The following is an 8,443-nucleotide window of genomic DNA, read 5'->3' as shown; positions in this document are numbered from 1 at the left end:
ACTGATTCTTCTCTTATATAACCTAGATAGACAATTTAATCAGCAAGTAGTGACAGCCTTATTTCTTCCCTTGTAATATTTTTTTCTCTTATTTCTTGTTCTTGCATTAGTTAGAACCTTAAGGAAAATAAGAAAATGTTGGCATGTTGCAGTAATATAAGATTCCCTCTTTATTTCTGTTTTGTTTTGTTTATTTTATACTTTTGGTTAATTTTACTGTGAATGCTTCTACTATTTTACTACTAAGTGCAATATTTCTGTTAGCTGTCTATTTAGGCACTGGATTTTCTTTTTGTTTTTAGTGGTTAGGGATTTTAATTTAAACAAAAATATAAATTATAATAATATTGCTTCATCAATTGTAGCAAAGGTACCACACTAACACAAAATGTTAATGATCAGGAAAATTAGGGGGTAATGGGAATTCTATACTTTCTGTATGATTTTTCTGTAATCTACAATTGATCCAATATAAAAAATGAGCAGCATCTATCGCTGAGATATATTTTTTTCTTCTTTTCATCTTTTGATTTAGTGAATTATATAGCTTGAAACCTTCTTTTATTCCTTAGTAAATCCTATTTGGTCATGGTACAGTACTAGATTTAATTGGTAAATACTTTACTATTTTGTATTGCAGTGTTTGTGATTGAGACTGGCCTATTTTGGGGAAGCTCTCCATCACTCTCTATGCTTTGGAATAGTTTATGTAACATAAGAAATATCTTTTCCTGGATGTTTTGGCACAATATAAGGCCAAGGGAGAAAAACAATTTATAGGCCATTATGTATAATATGATCTGTTTTTGAAATTATAAATACTTGCATAAAAATATGGATGAATATATCAAATGATGTTTCTGAGGCACTGCATTATGCTTGTTTTCTTTTTGTTAAACTATAATTCTTAATTTGTCTATATTAGCTGTGGATTTGGGGAGAAAGAGGGACATTGAATGATCTATAAGCATAGAAAACATATAAAAAAGCCTGTGATTAAACTTAGCCCAGTAATATGCCCTTAGACCCTCTGAACAAGCAGAGCCTTGTGCAGTCAATTTGATTTCTGTGCCAAATACCCCTCTTCCCAGGGAGCATAGCCCTATTTCTAGAATCTGTTCCCAAAATCTCTACCCACTTCCAATTTTGACCTGGTTTGCTCTAGTTTATTTTTTCATAGATCTGACACTAGGCTCTTTCTGGATACCACAGATTTTACCCCTGAATTTTAGGCACCCTTTCAGGATGGCATGTCTTCTGTACTCTTTGTCTCCCACGACTTCGCTCTCAACTATTCCCCACACTGCCTTTGGGTTGAGAGTTGGACTCACTCTGCCAGAGGGAACAGGGTTGAGGAATAGTTTCTGGTTCTCTTTCCTCAGACTTCTTTCACATAGTGCCCCAGATATCTGCTCTTCCTCAACCAGACATGATGATTCCACATTTCCACGGACTGGAATTGATTTTTATTTTTTTGGCTCCAAAACAAAAAGGGGATTTTCCCAAGTGAGTCTCTTAACCAGGGGTCAAGTAGTTTGAGTTCCTATTTATACTTTCTCCAAAGTTTCCTCTTAAGCTTTAAAGTTAGGGTTCTCTGCAGTTTTGTTAGTCATTTAGAAATAACACAGAGCACCAAATATCTGCTTCAGTAGCCTGAACTAGTTTAAGATTGAGCATATTGCAGCATGGGGACATTCTCCTCCCCATATGTGTTCCTCTTTTTGGACTCTGGATATCAAATGGTGATTATTCTTAGCATTGCCAAATCAGCAAATGTTCCACCACCAAGGCCATCTCCTTGGTCAAGATGATTTTCCTTCCCTTCAGGACTCTTTCACAGTGCTGAAAGAGGTACCGGCCTGGGGGCACAAGAAATAGGTCTTTCCTTCTCTCTAACTTTGTGATATAATACAATTTCAGTCTCGTTTGTATCTCATGCCTAAGGGCCCTTGTCTGTTATCTGGCAATCTGGTCTTCCAAGTGTAGGCAGCAGTAAGTTCTTACCTTGGGCTCCGAAGAAGTTCACCTCAATCAGGATCTTTAACCTCTCCCAAGTAGAGTTCCAAATTCAATGACAAGGTGGAGTAGGAGTGAAGAACGTGACTCTGAAATAGATTGTCTGGGTTCAAAACTGGGTCTGTCTACTACTGTATTCATGAGTACTTGAGCAAATTAATCTTTCTTCACCTGCTCTTTCTTAATCTATAAAGTGAGAAAACACGATAGCACCTATTTGAGTATGTTGTTGTGAATACTAAGTGAGAAAATGACCATAAAGCGCTTAGCAAAGTGGCATGAGGTCAGTTCCCAATAAATGTTACCTATTTTTATGTATGGAATTGGCTGGGGGCAATGTTCAGTGACAGTGACTCCTGGCTCTGGGGCTCTCTCCCCACCCTCATGGTTTTCACTGCCCAACGTGGTCCACAAGCTGATGGTTTTGCTCCACAGAGCAACTCCCGAGGGTCTGAGTGAGACTTAACAACCGTGTGGATGACCAGATGAGTAGCCTGGCTCCCTCATGGAGTTCTTTGACTCCCTCATCTTCAAGGTCTTCCCTCAGTGATTGCCTCGTAGCCACACTCACAACCTTCATTATCACAAGAAGCTGCATCGTCTCTTAAATTGCTAATTGAAACTCACTCTACCATACAATTTCTTCCTTCCCTCTTAATATTTCTGACTTGTTCTCACTTCAGTGGTACTGGACCTTCTCACGTTTTCTCTAATTCCTTGTCCCTACCATTCTTTATTCTGTTGTGTTTCTTTATCCATGAGCTTTTATTATAGGCTTGTCCTTGTCTGTCTCTTCTTGCATTGCATGTACTTCTAAAAATGCCAGCTCTTAGATAAATCCCACCCCCAGTCTTCAGGACTCAGTCAACTTTTAAGGAGATAAAGAGAGCTGTGATAACTAGATTGAGGAAGAGAAAAAAAACTCACATCTAAGAAGACAGCTATTACAGATGATCTTGCCACAAGCTTCTCAGGGATATACGTGTATACCCTACATAACCCAAGTTCTTGTTTCTTTTGATAAAACCTAACCAAAAGAGTTGCTTTATGTCTTTTTGTTTATTTATGCCCTGGTTGGTTTATTTTTTTTGAAGATGTGGCAATGTAAAGTAAGTTTCACAGAATTTACCTCATTTAGAAAATTGTGCGTATTTTTTTCTTTGAATTATTACTTTTCTTTGTTTAGTTCATTGCATTGGAGAACCAGAGAGTATTTAATAACAATATACATTCCAGTATCTAACGTGACAGACTTCAGGCTGCTGGCTCATAGTATTATTTGGAAATGAATTCAAATCTTGGAAAATTACAAAATTCACTTTGTAGTTTTCTAAGCCTATTGGGCACAAATTTAAAATGTAAATTGCACACTACTAAACTTCAAGAGATTTCGAGTGCACTATAGTACTTACCAATTATGGAATGAGGCGGGTTATATCATATTTCTATAATCAAATCTCAGGTGTTTTTCAAATATTTCAAAAAGGCATTTTAAAATGTCTTTCTCTCTTTGTATGGATAGTATTATGGAAGAATTCAAAATATTCTTTATGTTGAAAAAAGAAGCAAGAACATAATTCAATTCAGAACAACAAGTAATATAGATTGTCCATTGTGTGTCAGTCCATCAAGATCTTTTTCTCTCCATATAAACTTCTTTTCCAAACTGTAGCCATGATTTTTTTTAAGGCACTTTCCAAACACTGGGTAAATGGCTCACTCTGCAATGAGTTGTGGAATGAGGGCAGGTCAGTGGGAGGTCTACGTTTGACAGAACTGAAATCAATCCATTTGCCTTTGTTAAGAACTTTCATTATCCATGAAATTTATCTTTGGCACTTTGTTTTCTAAGTACTTACTTAAGAAATGAGAAGGCTGAAACAATATTCTTTGCCAGCGTTTTGCTTTTATGAATACAGTTGGTACTTTTCACAAGAAAGAATTTAATTTTGGGATAGTGCTATTGCAGCAAGCAAAGAGAGTGAGAGTGAATGATGAAAGGGAGAGAAAGGAGAGGTGCAAGAGGAAACAGTGGGATTGCATCTTCTGTGTCCCTAGCATCATGGCTGGAGCATGTGGAAGACAATAAGATGCTTCCTTGCCTGATAGATGCCATTTCACCTTCTGTGGCCATATTGCACAGGTAAGTAACGATTGTCGTGATTCTAACGATTCCTTATCAGTGCTTTCTTCCCCCTGCCCCCCACAGTCTCCTGCAGCTTATCACTTTTGATCATCAAGTGCGCAAAGAGTATTATAGAACAATACAGAGAAGGGATCTTTCTTAGAGTCTCCCCACACCCCCAATCTTGTTTTATATGTAGACAAGGAAGCTCAAGCTCAGTAGTGGGATGCTCTAAGGACACAGAATTGCCAAAACTGATTGGAACCAAAAGCTATACACTTTTTTTTAGTAAACTGTCTGATAAAGCTTGAAAGAGCAGGAAATTATGCAGTAAAAATTATATTTTTAAATATAGATGCATATCTGTTTCTTTCTTTAGATCAAGGCTTGGCAAACTATGGTCTGCAAACCAAATACAGTCTTCTCCCTGTTTTTATAAATATAGTTTTATTGGAACACAACCACACTCATTGATTTATGTAGTGTCTATGGCTACTTTTCACACTGTAACAGCAGAACTGAATAGTTCGACAGAGACCATATCTTTGCAAAGGCTAAAAATGCTCACTATGTGGTCCTTTACAGAAAAAGTTTGCTGACTCTTGACCTATATAATTACTCTGTAAATCCAGGAAATATCACCGTTTTTTTCCTCATTGTATCCCCAGCACCTAGGCTGATAAATCATCAAAAGTCTGTTGAATATACAAATGAATAAATGAAAGAATCATGAATATCCAGGTAGAGGTTTGTAATGGGAAGTTGGATAAATAGATGGGGAATATAAAAACTATCTGGGTCAAGAGTTAAATTTTAGAGTTTCTCAAGATTCTTCAGTTTAAACATATTCAAGTAAGCCCCTCCAGCACTTCGTTTGTCCATTTGCCAGTTACTGGCAATGATTTCAATAGTGACAGATCTATCTACATCGGCCCCTGATGCAGGTATTGGCAAGTGGAACAGAGGTCCCAGCTAACCCTTTATGACCTATAGTATGAGCAAGAAGTAAACTTTTGTTGTTTGCAGGCACTGGGATTTTGGTGGTGTTTTACCATAACATAGGCTAGCCTACTCTGATTGATATACTTCTCCACCAGACCTATGTAAGTTGACCTACCCCAAGTTTCCCCATGCCTTTATCTCGGTCTTTGTCTTTTCCTCACCTGACTTACCTTTTGCCTCCTTTCCACTCACTGAAATCACAATGCTTCTTTAAAGACCCAGTATGAGAGAGTCTCACCTCTTCCAAAGTCTGACCATTTTATCTCACAGAGCTGGGTCCTTTCTCTGAGTTTCTGAAATTATAATTGCCTGAACTATTCTTTATTTTTCAAGTGATTATATGTCATCTTCCCGCTATATGTCTCTTGAAAGCATCAGAAATCATGTTTCTGATTCATTAATTCTCCCAAAAATTAATGGGAGACCTCCTAACTTGAAAGGAGTGAATTATGCTCAGCCTTGATAGACTCATTCATTAGGTCTGCCAACAACAGATGATGAGTGCCTACTATGTGTATAGAAGAGACTGGTTGGTTTTTAATTAAATGTTTCCTGTTTCTGCCGGGGTGTCAGCTAGACCCCGTCCTCCAATTGCTCCAGGTGTTAGGTATAATGATGTGACCGAGTTCTGGCCAGTTAAATGTAGGTAATGTGAATGAATTCTCTCTTGGCACATAAAAATCTCCTGCTCTGACTACCACTCTCTTTCATTCCTTCTCCATCAATGTCAAGGTTATGCTGAGAACCTATATACTGATAGTGGCAGAAATTCCATCAGACTGAGTCCCTGAAAGACTGTGTGGAAGAGGAAAGCTTTCCACCCTACCCATCTGTCTATCATTTAGACTTTATTTGAAAACAGTAAAATTTCTATTGTGTTAGGCCATTAAGAGTTATGGCTTTATCTGTCATAACTTCTATCATTAACTTAATTAATTAAGAGTTTTGGGAGTAAGAGACTACAAATTTTTAACAGCATGCTCAGGGAGGTATCATTGTAAAAATGACACTGAACAAAAAGCAGAGAGAATAAGTCATGTAGATAAAGAATGTTCTAGCTTGTGCAAAGGCCCTTAGGCAGAAGCATACTTGGCATGTTCAAGAGATAGCAATTAGGCAAGTGTGACTGGAGCAAAGAATGATGGATGAAGTAAATGAGAAGTAAATGCCATATTTTTCAGGCTTGATGACCTTATAATACTGTCCTAGGCGCTGGAGCTAGGCTTGTGCTTCATATGCACATTATTGTCTATATTTAAGCCCACGCTAAATCATATAACCAATTTTGAATATCATACACTAAAGTGACTATATATAAATGAACTGTCCTGGTTATTATCCTCTGTGCAACTCTTTTAAACTTCAATTTCCCATCTTAACATTTCATTGCAGATATGGCAAACTTCATGTGTTCTATGTAGGCTCAGAGGAAAGAGTTTGTGCAGCTTGCCAATCCCTATAAATCAGGTTATATGCTAAATCACGACTTTTTGTACAAGAGATGAGAAAAACTTAGAGTCACCCCTTACTTCATATAAACTCACAGGAGTGAGCAATTGCCGTCAACTACCAGTGCAATTGGAGTTCAACCTGAGATTCCTCAAATATTTCACTTCACTCTAGAGTTAGTTAGAACAACTGTCTTTTCAGGTGGGCTGAAGGTCAAAAAGATAATTAAATGGCTATGGTATACCCAGTTTTTTCATCTTCTACAGATAATTAAGCTACATGCTTTATAAAACATGGCTATTAGTAGTTTCAATTTCTGTCATCTCAATATCTCAATAGCATAACGTTTCCTTTCCTGTAGTTAGACAATGACCAGTAGTAGAAAATGAATGAGCCAACAAAATTTGTGAAAGACAAAATGGAAATATCCAGTATGCATGTGGAAAATATTTAATTGGAACATTGATAAAAATTGCCTGGGCATATCATTACTAATCTGATTAAGGTTAAAATAAATTATGATTCTTTTAAACAAAGATCTAGGAAAACTTACCCTTTCATACATGACTGGTATAATGTAAACTAGCAAAAATGTTACAGGACAATTGAAAATATATATTGGAAGTCTTAAAAGCATACGTAGTTGCTTGGTCTGTCCACTTGGGTGTGCCTAAAATTAATAATACTCTAAAAACAATGAGCATACCCAGTACCCACATCTTAGGTAGTAATTACAATTCTCCAGTTAAAGGAATCATATCTCCTTGGAGAAAAAATGGTTGGTTATATGGCTGGGCAGAGAATTACAAGACAAATAGTCTGGAGCATTTTGTGGTGCCATTAAGTAAGGAGATGTTAAAACAACAACAAAAACAAACAAACAAAACAACAACAAAAAAAAAACCCAGGCACATCCAAAGAACATAGGAATAATTCCAGTTGAGCAAGATGGTGATAAAAGACATTTATAGTGGACCGTCACCCCCCAAAATCAGAAAAGCTAGCAAAAATGGCAGAGAGTGACATCATCAACACAGTAACATAAAGCATTCCCTGAAAAAGTCACTCTAGAGATACGGTAAACAAAAGGGCAGATCCCACCTTATTAGAACCCTAGTGGCTGTTAGAGATTGGAGAAGGGCTCCAAAAAAATGCTGAATTGAAAAAAAGGAAAATATCAGGTAGGAAAATTCTGCCCCAAACTGCCTGTCTATTTCTATTCCCCTCCTCTCCTTCTTACTCAGTCCTGCACAGCTTGGGAGTTGCACAGCAGCAGAGCCCAGGGCCCTCCCACCATGGACAAAGGATGCTGAGCAATTCATCAGTGAGTTAGAACTCCATATCCAAGCACAGGGGCCCAAGTGCTCAGAGAGCCAGGATGGAATGCAAACTATTGGGGAGTACTGTATACGAAGGGGCCCTCAGGGTGGGGGAGAAAGAGAGAGAGAGAAAAAGCCAGAACTGGAACTTTTGGAAGGAATGTAAGAATATAGATGCAAAATTTCTAAGTAAAATACTAGCAACCAAATTCAACAATACATCAAATGAATTATACATCATAATTAAGTTATACATGGCTGGTCAACATAAAACAAATAAATATAATACAACACATTAGCAGAATGAAGGGGAAAAACACATGATCATCTTGATAGATTCAGAAAAGGCATTCAACAATATTAAGCACCCCTTAGAAAAACCATAGAAAACAAGGAATAGAAGGACATTTCCTCAATATGAAAAACTTACACCTAACAACACACTCAATGGTGAAAGATTGCAAGCTTTCCCTCTAAGAACAGAAAAAAGACTTTCTTTTCTTGCCCAGTGTAACTTGCCTAATAAGAACTA

The 8,443-nt window shown here is 37.3% G+C and overlaps 1 long non-coding RNA gene across 4 annotated transcripts in view; it reads right to left on the bottom strand.

Annotated features, from left to right (window-relative positions):
- The window catches only part of LOC143669685 (uncharacterized), a 104,128-nt gene that overhangs the window by 9,410 nt on the left and 86,275 nt on the right, over positions 1–8,443 (bottom strand). For all 4 annotated transcript variants that reach the window (XR_013168973.1, XR_013168974.1, XR_013168975.1 and 1 more), the window contains one exon: positions 2,005–2,105. This is a non-coding gene — a long non-coding RNA (uncharacterized LOC143669685). The remainder of the gene's footprint in view (positions 1–2,004; positions 2,106–8,443) is intronic.

The sequence above is a fragment of the Tamandua tetradactyla genome, chromosome 26 (assembly GCF_023851605.1).
Source record: "Tamandua tetradactyla isolate mTamTet1 chromosome 26, mTamTet1.pri, whole genome shotgun sequence".
Classification (NCBI taxonomy): domain Eukaryota; kingdom Metazoa; phylum Chordata; class Mammalia; order Pilosa; family Myrmecophagidae; genus Tamandua; species Tamandua tetradactyla.
The sequence above is the reverse complement of the archived record's forward strand: the minus strand, read 5'-3'. Positions and strand labels throughout refer to the sequence as shown.